Below are 27,174 nucleotides of genomic sequence, written 5' to 3'. Positions count from 1 at the left end.
ATCCTCTATTCATATAAGATCCCATACCAGCAAATGACACACAAATTCAGGAGAATGTTCCAAGTATAAATCCAGATAGTAAAAGCATATGTTAGCCACAAAATTTGTTTATTCATGTTTTTACAACTTCAGTAATAGAAATAGGTGGGTGATTTCCAGTTTCCAGCCCACTATGTAGGGAGCTTGGAAGCGATCACTTCTACCCTCACAGCAAGAAAAGAGTTAAACAAACTGAAAATCAACAATTCTTCTTAGATCCATCAGAGAACTGCAGTCCCAGTGCAAACTGCTGCCCACACCAAAATGGAGGTACAGATAGCCAAATACAGAGATTCCCACTGTTCTGGAGCAGAGGTCCAGGAAAGAAAGCAGCTTCAGGAATCAGCACCAGCACCTTTTACCCAGCACATCATGCCTGGCTTTAAACAAGGGGTTATGAGCTATATTAAAACTCTAAAAACACAGAAGGAAGAGAGCAAGCATCAGAACCAGACTTGGATATTGCAAAGATATTGGAATTATAAGACAAGGAATTCAAAATACTGTAATTAATATGCTAAGGGTTCTAATGAAAAAAGTAGGCAATATTGAAGAAAGAATGGGTAATGTAAGCATAGAGATTAAAATTTTGAGAAAGATTCCAAAGAAAATGCTGGACATCAAAGATACTATAACTGAAATGAATGCCTTTGATGTGCTCATCAATAAACTACATGGCCAAGGAAAGAATCAGTGAACTTGAAGACATGTCAGTAGAAAAATTCCACAACTGAAATGCAAAGATCAAAAAGAAAATGAAAAGATAGGCCAGGCACAGTGGCTCACACCTGTAATCCCAGCACTTAGGGAGGCTGAGTCAGGTGGGTCACAAAGTCAGGAGATTGAGACCATCCTGGCCAACATGGTGAAACCTCGTCCTACTAAAACTACAAAAATCAGTCAGATGTGGTGGCATGCACCTGTAGTCCCAGCTACTTAAGAGACTGAGGCAAGAGAATCACCTGAACCCAAGAGGTGGAGGTTTCAGTGAGCCGATATCATGCCACTGTACTCCAGCCTGGTGACAGAGCGAGACCCCCATCTCAAAAAAAAAAGAAAGAAAGAAAGGAAATCAAAGATAGAACAGAATACCAAGAACTGTGGGATCATTACAAAAGCTGCAACATGCATAGTAAGAGAGAAAGCAAGAGAAGAGACACTTGAAAGAAGAATGACTGACAATGCTTCAAATTTAATGACAGACACAAAACTACACAGCCAAGAAGCTCAGAGAACACCAAGCTCGGTAAATACCAAAAACTGTGCAATTAGGTATATCCTGGTTAAGCAGAAGAAAATCATAAACAAAGAGAAAAATACTGAAAGGAGAAAGACAGAAACACTTTATCAACAGAGGAGCAAGGATACAAATTACATAGGACTTCTCTTCAGAAGCTATGGAAGCAAGGAGGGTGAAGTGAAATATTTAAAGTGTTGACAGAAAAACAACAATAACAACACACTAGAATTCTGTACCCTGCACAATTGTTCTTCAAAAGTAAAAGAACATAAAGACTTTCTTAGAAAAATAAAAATTAATTTATCTCCAGTAGACTTGCCTTGCAATAAATGTTAAAAAGAAGTTCTGTGGAGAAAAAGAAAAGGATATAGGGCATAAAATCATAAAGAAAGGAAGAACATTAGAGAAGAAATAAGTGAAGATCAGTTTTTAAAACGTACCTTAGGTTTCACTTTGTTGCCCATGCTGAAGTGCAGTGACACAATCTCAAGGCTCACTGCAACCTCAACCCCCAGGCTCAAGCAATCCTCTCACCTCAGGCTTCTCAGTAGCTGAGACTACAGGTGCATACCACCATGACTGGGTAATTTTGTCTATTTTTTGTAAAAATAGGGTCTTACTATGTTGCCTAGTCTGGACTCAAACTCCTGAGCTCAAGGGATTCTCCTGTCTCAGCCTCTCAAACTGCTGGAATTACAGGCATGAGTCACTGTGCCCAGGCTAATTTTTATCATTCTTAATTGATTTAAAAGATAACAGTTGGCTAAAAAATAATAGCAAAAAGGCATTCTGTGATTATAGCTTATGACAAAGTGAAATGAATGATAGCAATGTTTTACAAAATGGGAGAGAATAATTGGGAATACTCTAAGGTACTTGCACTACCATCAAGTAGTATAGTGTTACTCAAGGATGCCTTGGAATAATGGTACCTATATTTTGTAAACTCAGGGAAACCACTAAAAAAGTGAATAGTGACATGCTAAGAGAATAGGAAAAAAGAGAATCATATAAAATGATCAGTCAAAATCAGAGATGACAGAAAAAAGAGTGAAAGGCAAAAAAGAAAGAAAGAATAAACAAGGGCAACAAATAGAAAGCAGTAACAAATGTGGTGGATATTAATCCAGCTATGTCAGTAATCATTTTAATTGTCAGTGATCTAAATAAGCCAATTAAAAGAGAGAGATTGTCAGGACCCAACTATATGTCATCTATAAGAAGCCTACTTTAAATCTAAAGACACAGATGGATTAAAAGTGAAGGGATGGAGAAAGATATTCCACACTAACACTAATCAGAAGAAAACTGGCATAGGTAGGTTAATTTTAGTAAAAACAGACTTCAGTACAAGGGAAATTATCAGGGATAAAGTGGGACATTCCATAATGATAAATGGATCAATTCTCCAAGAAGACATAACAATCTTTAATGTGTATACACTAACCACATAGTATCAAAATACATGAAACCCAAAGTGACAGATCTGCAAGAATAAATAGAGAAATCTACTATTATAGTTGCAGGTGTCAACACCCCTCTATCAGGAGTTCGAAGATTCAGCAGGCAGAAAATCAGCATTGGATTGATAGTGATGAACAGCATTATCAATCAAATAGACAGAATTGACATTTATAGAATACTTCATTAAATAACAACAGATAACATATTCTTCTCAATTTCACATGGAGAATTCATCAAGAAGGACCACGTTCTTGGCTATAAAACACACCATAGCAAATTAAAAAGAATAGAAAAAATACAAAATCTGCTCTCAGACCACAATGTGATTAATCTAGAAATCAGTAACAGAAAGAGAAATGAAAGCCTAAAATCATATGATTAAATCATAAATGAAGAAAAAGCATTTGACAAAATCCAACAACCACTCATGATTTAAACTCTTAGCAAACTAGAAATAGAGGAAAATTTCCTCAACTTGATCAAAAAATTCACACACACAGAAAAATCTATAGATAAAGCCATGCTTAATAGAGGAAAACCAGTTGTTTTCCCACTAAGATCAGGAAAAAGTCAAGAATGACCACTCTTACCATCCTTATTCAGCATCATAATGGAAGTTCTAGCTATGCAATAAGACCAGAAAAGGAAATAAAAATTATGCAGATTGAGAGAGAGAAAATAAAACTGTCTTTGTTCGCAAACGGCATAATTGTCTATGCAGAAAGTCCCAAAGAACCGACAAAATACAACTGCAACTAATAAACAGTTATAGCAAGGTTGCAGGATGCAAGGTTAATACACAAAAATCAATTGCTTTCCTGTATACCAGTAAGAAATTACTGGAATTTGAAATTAAAAACACCATGCCATTTACATTAGCACCCCCCAAAATGAAATACTTAGGTATAAATCCAACAAAAGAGGTACAAGATCCATATGAGGAAAGCTATAAAACTCAGATAGAAGAAATCAAAACAGATCTAAATAAATGGAGAGACATTCCATGTACATGGATAGGTAGACTCAATATTGTTAAGGTGTTGGTTCTTTCAAACTTGATCTATAGGTTTAGTACAATCCCAAACAATATTTTTGCAAGACTTTTTGTGGATATAGACAAATTGATTCTAAAATTTGAAGATTGACCCATTCACACAAATTTGTTTGTCTATTCATCTTTCAGTGAACACTTGTGTAACTTCCTCTGAAAGATGGATAGACAAACAAAATGTGGTCTATGCACACAATGGAATATTATTCAGCATGAAAAGGAAGCATTCTGGCACTTGCTACAACATGGATAAACCTTGAAAACATGATGCTAACTGAAATTAGCCAGTCACACAAGCACAAATACTGTATGATTCCACTTATATGAGGTACCTAGAATAGGCAATTGATAGCAACAGGAAGTAGAATGAGTATCACCAGAAACTGGGAAAGGGGGAAATTAGGAGTTGTTTAATGGGTACAGAGTTTCACTTTTGCAAGATGAAAAAGTTCTGGAGATAGCTGGTAGTGATGGCTGCAAAACACTGTGAATGTACCCGCACTATTGAACCATACCATTAAAAAATAGTTAATATGGAGCTGGAAGTCATGGCATATGCCTGTAATCCCAGAACTGTGGGAGGCTGAAAGGGGAGGATCACTGAAAGCCAGGAGTTCAAGACCAACCTGAGCAACATAGTGAGATGCCTCCATCTCTACCAAAAACAAAAAAAAATAGCTGAGTATGGTGGCACATGCCTCTAGTTCTAGCTACAAGGAAGACTAAGACAGGAGGATTACTTAAGCCCAGGAGGTTGAGGCTGCAGTGAACCACGATCACTCCACTACACTCCAGCCTGGGTGACAGAGCAAGACCCTGTCTCTCAAAAAAAAAAAAAAAAAAAGTTAATATGGCAACTTTTATGTTATGTGTATCAAACCACAAATTTTTTTGAAAAAAAATTTCAAAAATTAATAAGAGAATAAGTAGGTATTTGACAAAAACTGACAATATAGTTACTTCTGGGGCGAAGGACTGAGGACCAGAACCAGAGAGATTTTTCACACGTTTAACTCAGCATTTTTTAACCATATGCATTTCTCAATTTTTCAGTTTAAAAGTGTAAGGGGCTTGCCAACAACCCCCCAACTCCCACCCACATCCCTGTCAAACAGAAGGGGTAGTTAAGAGCCAGATAGGGGCTTTTGTTTTCATACACACGTGTCAATCTTTAAACAGAGAACCTGTATTTAGGGCTTAATTCTCTTATTTGCTTCACTATAAGTGCAACTTTCTCAAAATTTAGGAAAGCCACTTATTCATAGGAACCCAAATGTTCAGTCTTTGGCACATGAAAAGAATAAAGCTTATCTGTCCATGGTATTGTTCCTGTTGTGTTTTTGGTTAGTAGTGATAGAGTTTTGCAAACTCATTTCTGCCCTGTCCACCAGGCTTGTGTCCAATATCTAGATAGATAGATAGATAGATAGATAGATAGATAGATAGATAGACAGATCAATCGATTTCCAGTAATAACCGGATAACCCTAGGGTCCTGGTGCTACTGCGGTCTTTTACACATAAGGAAACTGGTACATAGGAGGGTAAATAACTTTCCTGGGGCCTCGATACATTCAGGTACAATTTTGCAGCCACTCTGCTACGAATCCAATGCCTGTGTGTTAAACCATCACACTGGGCTGCCTCTAGCAGCTTTTCAGGGCAGGGATGACATGAAGCCTATTGCCACAAAACCCGCAAGGAGAGTTGGACCAAAAGCCTTCCAGCTTGCTCCCTGTTGTGTCCCACAAATCATACAGCATCTGGCAGTAAGTCCCTGAAAGGCTTAGTGAATTAGCCAGACTTGCCATAACTAAGAGCTATTTACCTAAGCATGCAAGTAAGTGGATGACTCCAGAGGAACTGAGTGTACAAACCCCTCTGACATCCTGAGTAACTAAGAAAGGACTGCTGGAAACCATCCACGGCACATCTGCCCGTCTTTTTCACCTCATCTCCTTGCACTCCGTTACAGGACATTCTAACGAGGGCAAGATTTGTCTAATCCAACTGTGTCTCTGTAAGGTGTGCTCTTAACTTCTCACCAGTGGTGAGTCATTACTAATCGCCAATCCCCACATGAAGCCAAGATGCCCCTTCAAGGGGTAGCTAAGTACTTTAGCAAAGGCTGTCAACTTACCATGTTTGACAAAAGTAACCTAAGTGGAAGGACACACTTATCACTGCCTTTTTCCCTTGACCCACGGAAGGGTCCAAAGTGGAAACCTCTTCCAGAACATAAAGGCTGCAATTAATGCCACCCACCCACAGCTTATAAATAACACAGCGCAACCACCTAGTGTCCTGAGGCAAGGATGAACACACACAGTTGTGTGCACATGCAGCTTCGCATCTAACCACCTCCCGCTTCTGTCCCTCCATCAACCAGGTGCCTGATGTCTTCAGTGACTCTTAAAATTCTCAAAGCAGGAAGTTAAACATGCCAGACACATCAGCAGCAGCACCACGTGGAGCCAAGCATTTGCTAAAGCAACAGCTTATAATCAAGGTGTTTTTATACATTATTATTACCGATGGCAGATTACTCGGCATGATTATCCAGTTTTCACTCAGGTCTTTTCTCTGATGGAGCAGTACTGAGACTGACTTTCCTAAACACATGTGCTCACTACTGTTCATGGAGCTCTGTTCTGATTTTTCTAGGAATATAGGTTTACTCATCATGCCCATTAAGTTATGAAATATCAGTGCTGCTGTCCTTCCATTGCCAATTGCAAGATATCCTTGTCTTTTCTCAGTTCTTCACACACACACACACACACACACACACACACACGCACACACACACGTCTAGAAATAGATATATCTATATCTGTTATCTATATATCTGTAGATACAGATATATCCAGATAGAGAGATAGAGACAGATCATAAATTCAGAATAACAAATACATCATTTGTCTGTTATCTGCAGCTTGTTATTTTTGGCCTCTAGACCACTAGTTCTCAAAATCTGGCTTGAATTCCTATCACTGGGAGGGCTTGTAGAGGCACACTGCTGGGCCCCACCCCAGAGATTCTGAGTCAGTAGGTCTAGAGTGAAGCCTGAAAACTTGAATTTCCAACAAGCTCCTGAGTGATGCAAATGAGGCTGGTCCAGAACTCACACTTTGAGAACCACTGCCTGACAGGAATGGCTTCAAAACCCATCAAGAGGGATGATGATTTTTGAACAACAGAGAGAATTAAAAGACACTGAAGAAAATTCAAAACTATGTTCAGCTGCAGGAAGAACAGGGACTTAAACAGTAAGAATTAGAAAATACTGAAGTCACTAAGAGAGAAGGGCTTTGTGGTGAACCTTCAAAATCATCATCAAGCTGGTAGAGCGGAGGACTGTAGGCGCACACCCCAAATCATCATCACCATCATCATCGCTGGAGCTCTCTGCACACTGAGCTTTGGGTGTGCATCTGCCAACTTCTGCTTGACTTGAATATGTGACGCTTCATGTATTTGTAAATAAGCTGGGCAACGCTTTGCTTCTTCTGAACCTCATGCCCCTTTCTTGGTCCTTGTTGCTCCTCCAAGTTCACCCCTTTGTCTCACGCTTGCATCTCTAGCCACCAAAAGTCTGAGCACAAGGATGGGGTCTTCCTTTGCCCACACTGAAGCCTGCTCTCTCAATAAATCTGTGAGATTTCAAGATTGACTCATTCACACAAAGGTGTAAAATGGCTGATAGTTTTCAATATGTGACTCCTCTTAAGAAAAACCGATTTGAAATGTATTGTTTTCTCGTGTAATTATAAATGTTTAAATTTTACAGATGTTTCTGGAAGATGTTTAAAATTGGCACAGATGTAGAAAAGCTGAAGCATGTGGCTGTCCTGTCCACAGGTTCCCCCAAACCCTGAGGCAGTCCTGCTCGTAAGGCATGTGTCATGGAGTTGCCTTTCCCCACTTTATAAACGTGATTGCTGTCATGAGAGAGACAGCACCTGGAACCACAAATAAAAGTGGGCCCCTCTCCCCTCTGCTAGGACTGCATGAGGCAAACAAAGGGCTTCTAGTCTGGCCATGCCTTCAGGGACCCACCAAATTCTTCCAGAGGACAGTCTGCAGTAGTGACATGCTCACAGTCCTCTGAGTGACCACAGGCCTGAGACCACATCCAGGTATATTTGCACCTATATTGCAGCCTTCACATAGGTGACGCTGCCCATGCATTCTTCCAGGCAGGGCTGGATCTTCACTCATGTGGGCCTGTGGACATGAGCGGTCTTTACTCGTGCCTTGTCAGTGATCGTACTGTGCCCACCATGCCCCACAGCCCGCAACGCATCTGTGCCTTCTCATAACATCACAACAGTATCGGAGAGGAGGGATGAGATCCAGGCAACATGATAAAAGCATCATTGTCCTGAATATAGCACCATTTGCTTTAATCAAAAGGAAGAGGGTAGGTGAGCTTGGGCAAAAAACAGATTAAGAAAGAGTGACAAGAAAAGCAACATGCAAGAGTAATAGCCCAGAACGCCCAAACAAAACTGCCAGGCCACACATCTGCCCCGGAGCTTGGGAGTGGGTACCCCTGTGTGTATCACGCTCCCACACACACCTGCTAAGGATGAAGCTTTAGAGACAGCCATGCGGTCCAGAAGTGTTACTACTCTTATTAACTGTCTAGGCAATCAGGGAAGCAGAGAGTGTCCAAGAGGCTGACCGAAGACCACCAGCCAGGCGCAGCAGAACCCCCATGTCTGTGCTAAGACTGCCGTAGGGCCCTCCAGGACCTCTCCCCGAACCTGCAGGTCACTCAGCACAGGAAGGACCCCAGCATAGCAACAGAAAGGCATGAGTCAGACGGCTTTGGGCTTCTCACGCCTCCACTCAAGAGTAACGAGCATCTCTTTAAAGTCTTGGTTGACTAAAGATTTTAGAGTGGCCACTTGAGGCTGAATACACAGGACAATAGAGTGTCTCTTAAGATTCCAAAAGGATCTCCACAGCACAGCGCCGAGGCTGCCCGCAAAGCCCTCCCTGCCCTTTCATCACATCATGAAGGCTTGTGCTTGGCAGGAAGCAATGGCTGCAGCAGGCCCTGCCAATTGTTTCAGCCATCACCGCTTTATCATAAGCACAGCTGCATGTTTTGGCATCCACTGAACAAGTCATCTCTCTTGAGTCTAAAAATAATCCCAGCAAACATGGAGAGCCAGTGCAACATTTAATTTTTTAAACTAGGAAGTAGTTTGGTTCACAAGAAAAAGAATACAAATGTATCTATGCTGTGACTATGAAACCCCATTTATATGGCAGTAGAAAGCCAAGAGAAAAGAGAAAAAGTTAAATGTAAAATTCTTTAGGATTGTAGAATAATGGATGATTTTGTCCCCCATAAATATTTCTTAAGATGTCACCTTCATAAATAACAAATGTAACACACGCTCATCACAATCTCTGAAACTATGCAAATAAAGAAAAAGCTAATAAGCTTTTCCACATACCCTCTCCCCATTTATTCCCAAAATCTCACTACAACCAACTTGACACCCAGCATTTGCCTTATACGCCTGTCCCCTTACTCAAAGGAAAATACAGACACATAGGAGCTTTCAGTTGTTATAACTTCAGGAAAATTGAAGATAGATGGATAGACAGAGACATAGATACCCACATATCTGTGCTCACCCTCTCTCTTTCTCTTTAATTTTTCTCATTTAAAACATTGTCACACTCCTCCAGGTCAAGAGGAAAACTCATTCTTCTGAATAGTTTCACAGTATTCCACGGTATGAATGTTCTTGTTATCAGGCTGTTTTCAGGTTTTCACTGTAAAAAACAACGCAGATATCACTGTGAATGGCAGTAATAACCTCCAAAAATTCTCCCCTTCATACAAGCAATAAATACATTGGCAAAACTGTCATAATCATTCTTTCCTGACCTCTAGAAATTAACCAAGGCTTGCATTAATCCCGGGATCCTCTGCTCATGAAAAATGGCTAAATCTAGGCAAGAACAGAGGGTTTTGTGACATTTTTAATTGCCTTATTCCCATCCCCTCCTCTCTTGTTCCTTGGTAGCCTTAAAAACCAACAGCCAGCAATCACAGTGAAAACCAGAAGCCTGAAACCACTGAAGGACAAATAAAGGGATTGAACTTCCTTGAAAGCCCTATTCTCAGAGAACTGTCATTTTGCAACCTGTCAGGTGGGTCTTTGAAATATCCCACTCCCAAGGCTTGTCTTTATTTGACTGACTCAAATAAAATACAAACAGTGCAAATGGCCTTTTCTAGGATGAGGGGGAGGCACTTCTAGAAAACACATCAGTAGCAATTGTTACACATTATGGCTGCCTGAAGCAGTGGCTAACAGGTGGAATGAAAAACAGGCTAACTAAAAAATGTAAAGTAAAAGCTGAGTAATGAGATGTCCACATAAGCCTGACATATTTCTGGGACTCTAGAAGGCCACATATATGTGTAAGGCTACGTGCATGTCCAGGGCTGTGGGCATTCTCAGAAAAGACCTGAGAGGTTCCCAAGTTCTTGCCTCTGGTTGACCTTGAGGCTCTGTGCAAGCAGCAATTGACGGCTAAGGTAGACACAACAACCATACCACTGACCATTAAAGGCAGGCCCCAATACACATAGAGCCCCTTATTGGTTCCAAATATTTGGAAACTTATTGGTTCCAGATATTTAAGGAATCTGCCATTCAATCATTAGCCAACCTCCACACTTAACTGAGCAGAGATTTCAGCAGTTACACGTGACAAATAATCTAGGCTGACAAAATTAGTTCTGAAAAGCCACTAAACAAACAACAAAAAACCTTGGATGGAGAGGGGGAGAAAAGTTGATTCATACGGCTGCCACATTACATTATTTAAAATGTCCAGGTCTTAAGAAAAAAACTACACTACATGTAAAGAAACAATAAGTTATGGCCCAAACACCGGAAAAAAAAAAAGCAATCAAAAGAAACTATACTTGAGGAAGCCCAGACATTATACTTACCAGAGAAAGACTTGAATCATCAATTTTAAATATCTCTAAAAAACTAAGGGAAACTATATCGTAAAAAGAAAAGTCTGAAAATGATATCTTACCAAATACAGAATATCAATAAAAATATAGAAATCATTTTTTTAAAAACAGTAAATAGCAATTCTGGAATACAAAAATTATAAAAACTGAAATGAAGATTCACTGGAGGAGCCTAACAGCAGATTTGAGCAGCCTGAATTAAAAACTAAGATTCTGAAATATAGATTAATAGAGGTGATCCAGTGTGAGGAACAGAAAAGAAAAAGAATGACAAAAAATGAACAGATTCTCAGAGACCGTTAGGATTCCATGAGGCATATAAACACATGCATAACAGGAGTCCAAAATGGAGACAAGAGGAAGGGATGAAAAGCATATTTGACAAAATAATGACCAAAATATCTGCAAATGTGATGCAAAACATTAATCTACACATCCAAGAAACTAAGCGAACTCCAAGGAAAATAAACGCAAAGAAAGTGAGACCAAGACGCATCACAAACAAAGTGTCAAAAGACAAAGACCAAGAGAACATCTTAAAAACAGCAAGAAGCAACTCATCATATACATTAACTCCTCAAGAACATTAACAGCTGATTTCTCATCAAAAATGATGGCAGCCATAAAGCAATAGAATGACACATTCAAAATGAGGAAAGGAAAAGACTGTTACCCAAGAATTCTACATCCAGCAAAATTGTTATTCAGAAATAAAGGAGATATTAAGATAAACAAAAACTGACAGAATCTATAGCTAGCAGACCTGCCCTACAACAAAAATTACAAGGAGTCCTTTGGGCTAAAATAAAAAGACATAGTAACTCAAAGGAGATAGTAACTCAAATCTACATAAAAAAATAAAAGTACTAGTAAAGCTCAATACATAGGGAATTATAAAAGAGAGTATAATTGTATATTTTGTTTGTAACTCTCTCTTTTTGCCTACCTAATTTAAAATGCACTCCATAAAGTAATAGTCATAAATCTGTGCTGATGGACATACAATGGGAGATATCATTTGTATAACAATAACAGGACAAAGGAGAGGAAAGTGAATGGAGCATTATGGCAGCAAACTTTTTATATATTACTGTATTAGTCCATTTACACACTGCTGATAAAGACATGCCCAAGACTGGGAAGAAAAACAGGTTTAATTGAACTTACAGTTCCACATGGCTGGGGAGGCCTCAGAATCATGGTGGCAGGTGAAAGGCACTCCTTACATGGCAGCAGCAAGAGAAAATGAGGAAGGGGCAAAAGCAGAAACCCTTGATAAACCCATCAGATCTTGTGAGACTTATTGACTATCACAACACTAGCATGGGAAAGACTGGCACTCATGATTCAACTACCTCCCCCTGGGTCCCTCCCACAAACGTGGGAATCTGGGAGAGAGCATTTAAGTTGAGATTTGGATGGGGACACAGCCAAACCATATTATTCTACCCCAGGACCTTTCAAATCTCAGGTCCTCATCTTTCAAAACCAATCATGCCTTCCCAATAGTCCCCCAAATCTTAACTCATTTCGGCATTAACCCAAAAGTCCACAGTCCAAAGTCTCATCTGACACAAGGCAAGTCCCTTCTGTCTATGGGCCTGTAAAATCAAAAGCAAGCTAGTTACTTCCTAGATACAATGGGAGTACAAGTATTGGGTAAATACAGCCATTCCAAATGAGAGAAATTGGCCAAAACAAAAGGGTAACAGGGCCCATGCAAGTCTGAAATCCAGCAGGGCAGTCAAATTTTAAAGCTCCAAAATGATCTCCTTTGACTCCAGGTCATGCTGATGAAAGAGGTGGGTTCTTATGATCTTGAGTGGCTCCAACCCTGTGGCTTTGCAGGGTACGGCCTCCCTCCCAGCTGCTTTCATTGGCTGGCACTGAGTGTCTGTGGCTTTTCCAGGCACATGGTGTGAGCTATTGGTGGATCTACCATTCTGGGGTCTAGAGGACAGTGGCCCTCTTCTCACAGCTCCACTAGGCAGCATCCCACTCAAATTAATCATCTAAACTTCCATCTTAAAGAACTATAAAAAAGGAAAACAAACTAAAAGCAAGTCAGAAAGAGGGAAATAACAAAGACTAAAGTGGAAATTAATAAAATAAGAAGTTAAAAAAATAGATGAAATTAACAAAATAAAAAGTTGTTTCTTTGAAAGATCAACAAAATTTACAAACCTTTATCTAGACTGATCAATATAAAAGAGAGTAGACTCAAATTAGTAAAATTAGGAATCCAAGAGGGGATATTACTGCTGGATCCCTTCCTTACTCCATATTTTAAAAAATTAACTCTATAGACATCCAAATACAAGAAGCTCAAAGAACACCTGGGAAATTCATTACAAAAAGATCATCACCTAGGCACATAGTCATCAGGTTACCTAAAGTTAAGATGAAGGAAAGAATCTTAAGAGCTGCGAGACAAAAGTATCAAATAATCTATAAAGGAAAATCTATCAGAATAACAGCAGAATTCTCAGCAGGAACCTTGCAAAACAGAAGGGATTGGGGTCACATATTTCGCACATCTTTAGTCTCCTGAAACAAAATAATTGTCACCCAAGAATTTTGTATCTGGCAAAACTAAGCTTCATAAATAGAGGAGACATAAAGTCTTGCTCAGACAAACAAATGCTGAGAGAATTCACTACTCTTAAGCCAGTACTTAAAGTTCTAAATCTTAGATCAAAACCTTGAAATACACCAAAATAGACCCTCCTTAAAACATAAATCTCACAGGGTATATAAAATAATCACACAATGAGGGGGGTAGTGGGGGTGGGAGGATGGCAGGGAATACTAGTTGTTAAGGCAGCAACTAGCATAATGAATAGGACAACACCTCACATCTCAATACTAACATTGAATGTAAATGGCCTAAATGCACCACTTAAAAGATACAAATTGGTAGAATGGATAAAAACCCACACACCAAGTATCTGCTGTCTTCAAGAGACTCTCCTCACACATAAGGATTCATATAAACTTAAGGTAAAGGGATGACAAAAGATATTCCATGCAAATGAAAACCAAAAGCAAGCAGAAGTAGTTATTTTTAAATCAGACAAAAGACACATTAAAGCAGCAACAGTTAAAAAAGACCAAAAGGGATATTACATAATGATAAAAGGATTAGTCCAACAGGAAAATATCACAATTCTAAATATATATGCACCTAACACTGAAGTTCCCAAGTTCATAAAACAATTACTACTAGGCCTAAGAAATGAGATAGATGGCAACACAATAATAGTGGGGACTTCAGTACTCCACTGATGGCACTAGACAAGTCATCAAGAGAGAAAGTTAACGAAGAAACAATTGGCTTAAACTATACCCTAGAACAAATAGACTTAACAGATGTTTACAGAACATTCTACCCAACAATTGCAGAGTACACATTCCTTTCATCAGTACATGAAACATTCTCCAAGATAGACCATATAGTAGGTCACAAAACAAGTCTCAATAAATTTTTTAAAAATCGAAATTATATCAAGTATCCTCTCAGATCACAATGGAATAAAACTGGAAGTTAACTCCAAAAGGAACCCTCAAAACTATACAAATACATGAAAATTAAATAATCTGCTCTTGAATGATCTTTGGGTCAACAATGAAATCAAAATTAAAATTTAAAAATTATTTAAGCTGAATAGGATAGTTAACTTATCAAAACCTCTGAGATACAGCAAAAGTGGTGCTAAGAGGAAAGTTCACTGCGTTAAATGCCTACATCAAAAACTATGAAAGAGCACAAAAAAGACAATCTAAGGTCACACCTCAAGGAACCAGAGAAACAAGAACAAACCAAACCAAAACCCAGCAGATGAAATAACAAAGATCAGAGCAGAACTATATGAAACTAAAACCAACAAAAATACAAAAGACAAATGAAACAAAAAGCTAGTTATTTGGAAAGACAGACTAAATGACAGACCATTAGTGAGACTAACCAAGCAAAGAAGAGAGAAGATCCAAATAAGCTCAATTAGAAATGAAAGGGAAAATATTACAACCAATACAATGGAAATACCAACGGTCATTCAAGACTGCTATGAACAGCTTTTCATGTACAAACTAGAAAATCTAGAGGAGATACATACATTCCTGGAAACAAGTTGCCTTTCTAGATTACATCAGGAAGAAACAGAACTCTGAACGGACCAATAACAATCAGCAAGAGTGAAACAGTGATAAAAAAAATCATAACAAAAAAGAGTCCAGGACCAAATGGATTCACAGGTGAATTCTATCAGGCATTCAAAGAACAGTTGGTACCCATCTTACAGAAACTATCACAAAAGACAGAGAAAGAGATAATATCTAAATCATTCTATGAAACCAGTATCCCTAACACCAAAACCAGGAAGGAACATAACAAAAAAACTACAGACCAATATCCCTGATGAACATAGATGCAAATATCCTCAACAAAATACTAGCTAACCAAATCCAACAGCATATCAAAAAGATAATACACCATGATCAAGTGGATTTCACACCAGGGATGCAGGTATGGTTTAGCATAAACAGGTAAATAAATGTAATACATCACATAAGCAATATTAAAAACAAAAATCATATGATCATTTAAATAAGTGCAGAAAAAGCGTTTGACAAAATCCACATTTGGAAGGAAAGAGGGAAGGAAGGAAGGAAGGAGGGAGGGAGGGAGGGAAGGGAAGGAAGGGAAGATAGCCCACAAAATGGAAGAAAATATCCAGAAATAACATACCTGATAAGAAAAATTTCTACCTAGAATATATAATGAAGTCTTATATCTCAATAATTTTTAAAAAAAACCATTTTTCAAATAGACAAGGTATTTGGATAGACATTTCTCCAAATATATACAAATACTAAATAAGTACATAAAAGGATGTTCCATATTACTGGTCATTGGAGACATGCAAATCAAAACTACACTTTATACCCACTAGGAAGGCTAGAATAAAAGACAGACAATAACAAGTCTTGGCAAGATAGGGAGAAATGGAACACTCATATATTGCTGGTGGAACAGCACTTTGGAAAACAGTTTTCACAGGTCCTCAAAATGTTACATATGGAGTTATCATGTGGCTGAACAATTCCACTTCTAAGTATACAACCAAAGGAGCTGAAAATGTGTGCACTCAGGCACTTGCACATAAATATTTGTAGCAGCATTATTTATTATAGCCAAAAGGTAGAAACAACTCAAATATCAACTGATAGACAAACAAAATGTGGTACTTCCATAAAATGGCACAGTATTTGGCCATTAAAAAGAATGAAGTAGGGCTGGGGACAGTAGCTCACACCTGTAATCCCAACACTTCGGGAGGCCAAAGCGGTGGATCACCTGAGGTCAGGAGTTTGAGACCAGCCTGGCTGACATGGAGAAACCCCATCTCTACTAAATATACAAAAACTAGCCAGGCGTGGTGGTGTGTGCCTGTAATCCTAGTTACTTGGGAGTCAGAGGCAAAAGAATCACTTGAACCCAGGAGGCAGAGGTTGCCGTGAGCCAAGATCATGCCCACTGCTCTCCAGCCTGGGTGACGGATAGTAATGGTGGTTGCATACCTTTGTGAATACAGTTGGCCCATGAACAACATGGGTTTGAACTGCGCAGTTCACTTACTTTCGGCTCTGCCACCTCAGGACAGCAAGACCAACTCTGCCTCTTCCACCTCCTTTTCAACATGCTCAACATGAAGACAATGAGAATGACAACCTTTATAATGATCCACTTTCAGGTAATGAATAGGAAACATATTATCTTTCTTATGCTTTTCTTAATAACATTTTCTTTTCTGCAGCCTACTTTATTGTAAGAGTACAAGACATAAACGTACATTCTAATGGGTGAGTTTTTGGGATGTGAATTGTATTTCAATAAAAGGAAAAATACAGAAATAAACACCTTTGTATATGTATTGTTATATATTCGAGATTTTCTTTCTCAAGGATATATTCCCAAATGTCAGATGGCTGTGTCGAAGTTCTAAGGGTTTTTTTCCCTGAATTGTAGCTACTGCTAGGTTATTTTCCAAAAGTGATATACTAATTCACACTCACAACAAAAGTCTATTGAAAATTTTAGTTCTCTGAATTCTGTCTGTCCCACTGTGCTTAAATTTTGCCAAACAGATGGGTGAAAATGGCATTATTACTTAAACCACATTTCCCTCTTTCATTGCACTTCTTTCATATTTATGTATATTTGGATTTCCTCAACTATGAGTTCCCAAATTATATTCTTTGCCTATTTTTCTATTAGGTTTTTGTCTTTTTCTTAACAATGTGTGATAGCTCTTTGTACACTGGATATATTAACCCTTAAACATGTAAAGCTTATGCATTACAGATTTTGCCTCCTTTTTGTTTATAGTATCTGTGCCTTGAAATATCTATTTAGATCATTACAATACGGGTTGAGTAATTTGAAAAAAACAAGAAATAAGACTACTTCATACCTCTTCTTTTCTTAAACCTCCATACTTATGGCAAGAGGAGGACTTCACTCTCACTGTAAAATAGAAGGCTTCCAAAAAGGAAGCCCTCCTCTTGCCACTACCAATACATTGACCTGCCTGAATGTGTGCCCACATGTGCTGCACCTGCAGCTCTTAAAGTGGTCAGCTGTTCTCTCTTGAGATTCATGGGCCACTCTCCATTTTTCATAGCTCCTTGAAATTTGAATTCAAACTTCTGGCTTTTTACCATCAGTTACCATGATGGGAACTTAGTAGATATCAAATACACTGGTTGAAATGAATTGGCCAGTTTGGGTCAAGACAAATTAGAGATTGCTCAAAGACAGATCAATTTCCTGAAATTATCATGACTAGACTTGGTCTGGCCTAGTCAAAATTCTACAGCAGTGTTTCTCACAATTTTTTTTTTAATCTCAAGACTTTTCTGCACCCTTAAAAACTGAGGACCTGGCCTGGTCCAGTGGCTAACATCTGTAATCCCAAGACTTTGGGAGGCTGAGGTGGGGGGATCACCTGAGGTCAGGAGTTTGAGACCAGCCTGGCCAACATGTTGAAACCCCGTCTCTAATAAAAGTACAAAAATTAGCCAGGTGTGATGGTGTGTGCCTGTAATCCCAGCTACTCGGGAGGCTGAGGCTGGAGAATCGCTTGAACCCAGGAGGCAGAGGTTGTAGTGAGCCGAGATCATACCACTGCACTCCAGCCTAGTCAACAAAGCAAGACTCCATCTCAAAAAACAAAAACAAAAACTGAGGACCCCAGAGAGCTTTTATATAGGTGGTTTATACCTACCTATTTTTTCTATATTTGAAATTAAAACTTTTTAAAAATTTATTCATAAGCTCGTGTTAAAATAACAAAAATAAATTCATTACATATTAACAAAATATTTTATGGAAAATATATGTTCTAAAACAAAACAAATTTGTGAGAAAAGTGGCATTGTTTGATACTTTTGCAAATCTCTTTGCCGTCTGGGTTGATGGAAGATATATCGCCATATCTGTGTTATATTTGATCTGCAATATGTTGTTTTGCTTTAGGTATATTAAGAAATGAACCTCACACAGATAAGCATTTGGAAAGGTGGTGGGGTGGGGTATTTCAATTGCCTTTTCAGATAATTGTGGATATTCTTTGATACTACATCAAAATTTGACAAGTGGAAATTTCTTAAAGATTAGTTACAATGTGGAATATGAAGCCATATCATGAAGTTTTTAACTCTGTTACATAAAAACTTACTCTTGTCTTGCATGATTTTGTAACATGCATGTCTTAGAAAAATTGGTTCACCAAAGCTTGCAGATTTTCTAAATTTAACGCATTTTATTGTACAAATTTTTTTCAGTAATATTTGTTAGTATCAGCACTGATTTGGGATGAAAATTCTTTAAATCTTTAGGAATCTCTCAAGCTCACAGTGGTAGATACAAGTTTTCTTTTTCTTTTTTTCTTTTATTTTCTTTTGAGACAGAGTCGGACTCTGTCACTCAGGCTGGAGTGCAGTGCTGTGATCTTGGCTCACTGCAACCTCCGCCTCCTGAGTAGCTGGGATTACAGGCATGCACCACCACACCCAGCTAATATTTTATTTTCAGTAGAGATGGGGTTTCACCATGTTGGTCAGGCTGGTGTCAAACTCCTGACCTCGTGATCCAACCGCTTCGGCCTCCCAAAGTGCTGGGATCACAGTCATAAGCCACTGCGCCTGGCCTTCTTTTTTTCTTTCAGAGATGGTCTCCTTCTGTTGCCCAGGCACCATCATAGCTCACTGCAACCTCGAATTCCTCCCCGCTCAACCTCTGGAACAGCTAGGTCTAAAGGTGCGAACGACCACTCCAAATTTTTTTTTTCTTTTTGTAGAAATGAAGTCTCATTATGTTGCCCAGTCTGGTGTTGAATTCCTGGCCTCAAGTAACCCCCACCTCAGCCTCCCAAAAGTACTGGGATTACAGGCATGAGCCACCACTCCTGGCCCAGGTTTTCCAAAATTCTTTTACTAGAAAGCCCATATTTCACTTTGACAACAAATACTGTCAGTTATTATTCCCCTTGAAGCAACAAGCTCACTTCATTTATTTTAAAGAAAAAGCCCACCAAACACCTCAGTCAGAATAACCAGTTTTTCAGTGCTCCTTTCAAGTAAAAATGGTGTTCTATGAAAAAAGCAATAAATTCAGCTGGCAATTTAAATAACAGTATGCATGCTTTGTTCAAAGCAACCACTGTAACTGAATATGCAGCAGAGGGGATTGATACATACTTCCCACTTCATCACACAGAGTACTCAAAAGGCACAAAACCAAGGGCCAACATTTTACAAAATTAGTGGTTTCTACCTCTTCACCAAGACATTCTTCAGGAAAGCCGGCTTTTCTCTTTTTTTACTGCGAGTGTGTGACAGCAAAGCAGCAAAGAACACAGTGGTTACAAGTGCAGTACAGCTCAGTATCACTGCCTCGATGTGTGGTGAGACCACAGCTGTTTGACCCACCACCACACGTGCACATCGGTGTAAATGTCAACACAGAATAAAAGACATCGAGAAAGTTATTCATCACTTTGACTATTTCAGCACGGTGTGTGTGGGGTGTGTGTGTGTGTGTGTGTGTGTGCGTGCGTGTGTGTGTGACCCATCACTCCTATCAAAGAAGCCTCCTTTGATGATCATTTATCTGATACGAGATGAATACAAGAAAAGCAGTAAGTCCAGCCACCATTTACAAGCAAAAAGCACAATTGTGCAGACAAGATATTAATACAGTCTTCGTGTTTGCAGCTGAGGCTTTCACTCAACAGGTCACAGTATTGATGGACAGTGGCAGTGTCACAACTTCTCTGCTGACTTTGCAATCAGTAGACATTCAGCAAAGCCAGCTCTAGAGGGCCTCATTCTTCGCTCAGCTGTTGTGTTCTTTCCCAGCCTGTGCAATATGTTAACTTACTCTGTAAGATGCTTCCGTGGCTCTTTCATGTCTAGTTTGAAAGGGGGTAATAATTTTGGGGTTTTTAAGAAGCTTATCATGTGTATATTTAAAATACTCAATTCCCTTTTCCTTTAAATTCTGAATGATTTGTCCAAAAATAATGTCACAATTTAACTAGCACCATAATATAATTCAGACATTTTTCTGTTGCATAAGACAAAATAAGGTAAATTCTTAATATATATAGAGCTGATGCCCATCACATTTTCATTGCCTATTTACAATTTCACACAGTTTCTTGGGATTAGACTTCTCCTTTCATGACTGAGAGAATGCTCTGCTACAGCAATTCTGTCCTTTTCAGCGTCTTTACACATGGACAGCACAGCTGCACACTGAGAAAGCGAATCTTCTCATGTCCCTTTGGAAAAGTCCATGACACACCCTTAAATATAATGAAAATATGTAATAAATAAATTTCATTTTATTTTAGAATAAGATATTAGATTCTAGAATTGTAACAGTTTTAGATAGAATTATAAAATTTATAAAAGGGTTCAGAAAAATAGTAAACTGCTATTGAAACAAGACAAAAACCATACTTTTTGTTATATTTCTGCACAGTTACAAGGAAACTGTTGAGACTTCAAAATTATGTTTAAAGGTGATAGTAGGCACAGGGAAAACAGAAAGCAAGAACCTACTGGAGGTACTGAGAACAATCTGAGTTCATCTCTGAAAATATGCATATGAACACATCAGCCCTACTAACTTAGAAGGTTCTGGAGAACATAAGAACACAAGCAAGTGAAACACAAGCACATATTTCAGCAGCCATCATCCAACATCTTCACACACCACCTATCACAGCCTCTGGAAAATCCTAGGGCACTCTCCTGTGAGAGTGATGGTGAAAAGGGGAAATACTGTCTTAGTATTATTATGAAATAGTTTCAACCTCACAGACCCTTGAGAGGGTCATGGAGACTCCAGGGATCCACAGACCACATCATGAGAACACTATTCTAGACGATTTCCTTTGATCTTGAAGGCAGAATCCAGGAAGAGAAAAAAAAAAAAAAAAAAATCAAGGCACAGAGAGCCTGGGCTTTCCCACAGCCTCGGGGCTTCCAACCAGGGTTGGGAGGTGCCTTCTTTACCAGGAAGAGCCTCCTCCACACTCACAGGCCTTCTGCAGCTGCAGGCTTCCAAACCAGAAAGGACATTCAAGGCAGCCACACAGCACGCTTGCTTCTCTACAGCTTTCTCTCTCTTCCTAAGGACATGTTCCACCTCACTGTCAACCCCTCACATGTGCACGCCATTCTGGAGATGGGTCATAAAGATTTGAACTATATTGGCTCAATAATGAAGACATTTTGGCTCCAGACTGTGCTGAACTTTGCCCATTCCAGAAATATCCCGTAAGACATTCCCAAGGCACTGAATGATGCGAACCACATTTATAAACTTACCACGGACAAAAATGTGACTGCAAAGCAGAACCTCAGTTTCTTCCCAGATAAAAGAGATGATGCAGGCGGCGTTCATAATACAAAACTTCCCTTTCCCATTACTTGAAAACAACTTCCCATGGCTCATGATAGACTCTTGCAGTTTTAAGAATGATTTAGTTTAGAATCAATACCAAGCACTCCTCTACCCTCTGCCCTTACGCACGGGAGCAGAAGGATACGGTCCAGCAGATGGCGTCATCCCCACATGCTTCAGGAGTTTTGCAACTAATAATAATATTTACAGGCATAGCAGAAAAGCAGTAGCAATGTGTCTGTGTCACTTATTATAAGCACAGTTAACAGGCATTAGGATTTATTCTGCACATACTTCTTTTTTTTAATTCCACATTGTATTGGCATAGGAGAGTGAACTGTCATTCAACCCAGTCTCCTTAAACACTATTCCTCTTTCTATTTTATTAGCCAGCTTTCTATCTGAGTTAGCGTGCTCTGGCTGCCTTAACAAATACCACACACTGGGGACTTAGACAACAACATTTATTCTCCCACAGTCCTGGAGGCTGGAAGTCCAAGACGTGGGCAGGGTTGGTTTCGCCTGAGGCCCCTCTCCTTGGCTTGCAGACGGCGTCTTCTCTCTGCGTCTTCAAATGACCTTCCCTCTTTGTGTGTCTGTCTTCATTTCATCTCCTTATAAAGACAGCATCTAAATTGGATTAGGGCTCACCCAAAGGCCTCATTTTAACTTAATTGCTTCTTTTAACATTCTATCTCTAAATATAGTCACATCCTGAGATCCTGAAGGTTGGGGCTTCAACATATGAGCTCTGGAGAGGCCAAATCCAACCTCTAACATCATCTCTCCTGCATCCTTCAAGTGCCCTCTTAGGTTTTCTCAGGGAAGGCTGGGCAGCAAACCTTATCAGCCTTGTTCACCCCTGAATCGACAGCCCTTGGCAAAGATTTCTGGCATGTAGCAATGGTTCCATAAATATTTGTTGAAAATCTGGAAAGTTCAATGAATGTTCACTTATAGATCCATCAGCATCACAAACATGAAAATATTAAAACCTAAGAATCCTATTCAAGTGACTCCATTCTACATTTTTATAATAAGAAATAATTATTTATTCTCACATAAAGTATCCCAAATAATCAGATCAAAAAGATAATTACATGATGCAATTATTAAGTCTTAAATTATTTTCTGAGTGGTAACTCAAAATAATTCTATGAGTTTACTTAACATCTTTACCTTTGTTAAGGCAAGAGAACCAAATAAACTTTTAAAATATGCATTTCAGAATGAATAATAATTTACCATGCTGCTAACTGGAGTTTATTCTAAACTGTGCTGTCCATGGACAAAAGCCTTCCACATTGATAAGTAATTCTGCATGTGAACACACACTTTTACAAACCACAGCATGTGCAGATTAAAGGAAAAGTGTTTTTGGTCAAAATTTCCCCACATATGCTCTCAGGCAATATAATTTATTATTTAAATGAGCTCCTTTAAAGCATGAACGTTTAAAGCAGGAAATTAAGCAAATCTGGGTTGTTGGGGGTTTTCTCTCTCTCTCTAAATAGAAAAAGGGATGTTTCTCAAGGCATTCAGCAGTCGGGACATTTATATCTTCCATTCCATGAACTCATAAACATCTGCATTTGCATCTGGAGTTATATGGCCTGCCTATCTAAACCAAAATTCATCCACACGCTGTATCTGGAAAATTATTCATCAGAAAGAAAAGTATTGCAAAACATAGCTGGCTTCTTGAATGTCATGGAAAAAATTCTTTAAAAAAAAATAAAAAATAAACGTTGTTCTGAACTCTGCAGAACTGGCAGGAAACTGAAGAAGTTCAGGATTTTTCTCTGCTGATTTTAGTCTTCTTAAATACCAGGGAGCCTTAAAATACCTTCATTAGGGGCAACAGAGAGAGACAGAAATAGCAGCATTGTGTTGGCCTCAGTGGGCCGTCCCATTCACACAGCAGCCTGCAAACAATCTCTCGTGCCACATTTAGGGAAAAACACAATTTTAGGAAATCCAAACAACCCGTAAACCCACTGACCTACAGATAACCTATTCAGCAACAATGAAACTTGAAAAAAGTAAAAGGGAAAAGAAACTTGCAAAGGAAAAAGAAGGCTTCCCTATCTCAGGAACTAAGTTGAAATCTCAGATATTTCAAACTCCTGCCTTCATGGGTCTGCTCTGGTTGCGAAGTTTCGCTGGGTAATTTTCCCTCTCTATGTAAGTCACTATGGAAGACTGCTCCGCACCACGGCTCTGAAGCCCAGGGAACGCCATACACTCAGCTAACAGCGCATCAGGTCTCCAGGACACAGACAAGCCTTCAGTTAAATTTCACCTCAAATGCAGCTAACACAGAGCATCAGGTCTCCGGGACACAAGAACTCCAGTTAAATTTCACCTCAAAAGCACAGAGGAGCATTGAGATTGTTTGCTAAATGCTCAACAACTGCAGCAAATCATGCCAAGAAAACTATGATAGAGCCTGTGGGCCTTTCCCGAGTAAGAAGACACCTCAGAGAAAGAAGCCCGTAGTAGCTCTTAGTGCAGACTACAGGAGGGAAAGATCCAGATACAAACGGGGACGAAAATCAAACATGTGTGGACTTTTCCTAGAACGCTCCCTCGGTTTTATGAAAACGCAGATGCCAGATGCCCCTCCATTCTGAATTTCATTCAAAACAAAAAGCATTTCAGAATTTTGTTTCCACGTGCAAATTGTGATGACCGAGAAAAGTACAAAAACTTTGATTTGTTGGTTTGTTTTACTTCTCTCTTTGTCCCGGGGCTGGGGGAAATTTTTTTAAACAAGAAAAATAGCAAGACATGGTGGCTCATGCCTGTAACCCTAGTATTTTCAAAGGCCAAGGCAGAGGGATCACTTGAGGGCAGGAGTTCGAGACCAGCCTGGGAAACATAGCGAGGCCCCTATCGTTACAAAAAAAATTAAAAATTATCTGGGCATGGTTGTGCACATTGGGAGTCCCAGCTACTCAGGAGGCTGAGGCAGGAGGATGACTGGAGCCCAGGAGGTTGAGGCTGAGGTGGGCTATGATTGTGCCACTGCATTCCAGCCTGGGTGACAGAGAGATACCATCTCTAAAAATAAATAAAATAAAATAAGGAAATTAGCAAACTTTCACCAAGGTATTACTATCTAAACCAAAGTAAGAGGCCAGCTCTGGGCCTTGGAATAACAAGGCTAAAGCAGCAGTGTTTTCTCAAATCAAAACAGGAAAACCTAAGTGTTTTTAAGGAAGCTTTTTACATGAGAAAGATCTGAAGCAAATATGAGGGTGTCCAGAGAACAGAGAAGACTCTAGAGGAACAAGCATTGGTTGTGTTATCAGTGGCCAAATACTACAGACAAAAAGAGGGAGCAGACCTCTCCAGGCTGCCGCCTGGAAGCCCAACACCTGTGCCTCCTCACCCTAGGAAGTGTTCATCTCCAAGGAAGCCAGGTGCGCAAGATATGGCCCAGTCCAGGCCACCCCACAGATGGCTCAGTCCACTCGGTCACAGGGCATTCCAGTATCCCAGTGCCCATCCCCACCCCTTCCACTTCTGGTGAAAGTGAGCCCTGAGCTAGCTTACCACTCATCCACACCTCACGGAGATCTCCTTATAGGATAATTCGCCACTCACAGCAGACTTCTTAAAGGATGGACCCTAGGGCAGACATCTTCCATTTTATTTACCTCTTTTTATTTATTTTTTTTGAGACAGGGTCTCTGTTACCCAGGCTGGAGTGCAGTGGCACAACTTTGGCTCACTGCAGCCTCGCCTTCCAAGTAGCTGGGACTACAGGCATGCACCACCATTACCAGCTAACTTCTTTTTATTCTTTGTAGAGATGGGATGTGGCTATGTTGGCCAGGCTTGTGTCAAACTCCTGGGCTCCCGTGATCCTCCCCACTCAGCTTCCCAAAGTGCTGGGATTACAAACATGAGCCATCACACCCAGCCACATCTTCTATTTTAAGACGAAGATAGTATAATCTTGGAATTGTAAAACACAGACCTTCTGGATAATATTTTAAATGAGAGGCACTCTCAAGTTGAACAGAAGAAAAAAGGAGAATTTATGCTCACTCCACAATAAACCAATGTTTACATTCTAAGCAGTTTATTGGTAATTGTTAAACATTTTGTGACCTATGGTCTACCCTGTGCAGGGGAACCATAAAATGATTCCCCCAATTACCCTTAAGTTATAATAATTAAGCCAGATGGATCGTGAATGCCTCATAGATACCAATAAAACTCACTGTCATAAACTGTAACCCGTCATCAGCTCTCGCTGTCCATGTGCCAGAGACCCTCAGGGACAGGAAAACCAAGCTCCATGGTAAAAATCAGAACACACTAGCCATCTCTGCTTTCATTACTATTGCTTCTAAAATGAAGTTTCTCCGCTCACAGAAAAATTATTCCTTTTCTGTCTTAGTTACTTTGTAACCTTTTCAACCTGACCAAAGGAGACACATTAAGAATTAACACTACATCCCCAATTTCCAGCCCCTCCTCCCTCACCTATTTTTCAATATATTTGCTTTACTCATTCAAATAAAATTGCCACAACTTCAGAGGTTCCAGGTTGGGATGAATGCAAGAAAGAAGGTAGATTCACCAGGCGTTGCCACAGAGACAAGAAACTCGCTCATATTCTGTCACACTCTGTACATGAGGACTACCCAGGTCTCCCGAAAACCAAGTTTTGTACCCACAGACAAAAAACTGAAGACGGCCTAGGCTTTGTGTCATCTGACTGCATCTCATTCTGACGATCCTCAAGGAAAAGGGGGAGGAAATTAGTTGGACCCTGAAAAAGCATCCTTGCTGAAGATCAGGAACGCCAGGGGAGGTTTTATGGTAACGTCTATAACAGAATGCTGGGACAGGCTGGACTAGTTTTCCGCCTCAGGCTGTGCTGCTAATAAAAGTGCAGGCCAGCCCACTGTTTTTAAGTGCCGTGGACTATGATGTCAGAATTCATTATGCACACAGGGGCTATTTACTGCCTCATAAACTTGTAGACAAGGAAATTGTTGGTGAAAAAAATGGTTTCCAAAGCTTCAATGCAATCATTCATTGGGCAGTTCCCCCCAAGGACCACCAAGTCCATCTCCAAAGACTTTTCTGGCCAAAAGCAACGTCCTATGTCCAGAGTAGTAAAAAACTCCTGGGCTGGTTCTATTTTGAATACTTATGCCACATCTAAGCCAAGGTTGGGCCAGATTGAAGCATACATCTCTAAGGAAAAGATGCTTCTCCACAGCCCCATGGCTGTGCCCAGCAGACACTCAACATGGCTAAGGTGAGAAGCGGGAGGAGGAGAGAAAAGGGTAAGAAAGGAAGGGAGCAGAAGCAGAACATCCCCACATTATTAGACCTCTTGGTATGAGGACAGGAAAACAGCCCCTC

At 39.7% G+C, this 27,174-nt stretch overlaps 1 long non-coding RNA gene across 2 annotated transcripts in view; it reads right to left on the bottom strand.

Moving 5' to 3' along the window:
• LOC108281796 overlaps positions 1 to 27,174 on the bottom strand; it is a 64,970-nt gene that overhangs the window by 17,981 nt on the left and 19,815 nt on the right. The window contains exon 1 of one of the 2 annotated variants that reach the window (XR_005195301.1): positions 9,449 to 9,585. The exons of the other annotated variant lie outside the window; for it this stretch is intronic. This is a non-coding gene — a long non-coding RNA (uncharacterized LOC108281796). Of the gene's footprint in view, positions 1 to 9,448; positions 9,586 to 27,174 lie in introns of those variants that run through there. 2 annotated transcript variants of the gene reach the window in all.

The sequence above is a fragment of the Cebus imitator genome, unplaced genomic scaffold (genome assembly GCF_001604975.1).
Source record: "Cebus imitator isolate Cc_AM_T3 unplaced genomic scaffold, Cebus_imitator-1.0 Scaffold231, whole genome shotgun sequence".
Classification (NCBI taxonomy): domain Eukaryota; kingdom Metazoa; phylum Chordata; class Mammalia; order Primates; family Cebidae; genus Cebus; species Cebus imitator.
This window is presented reverse-complemented; position numbering and strand designations above follow the sequence as displayed.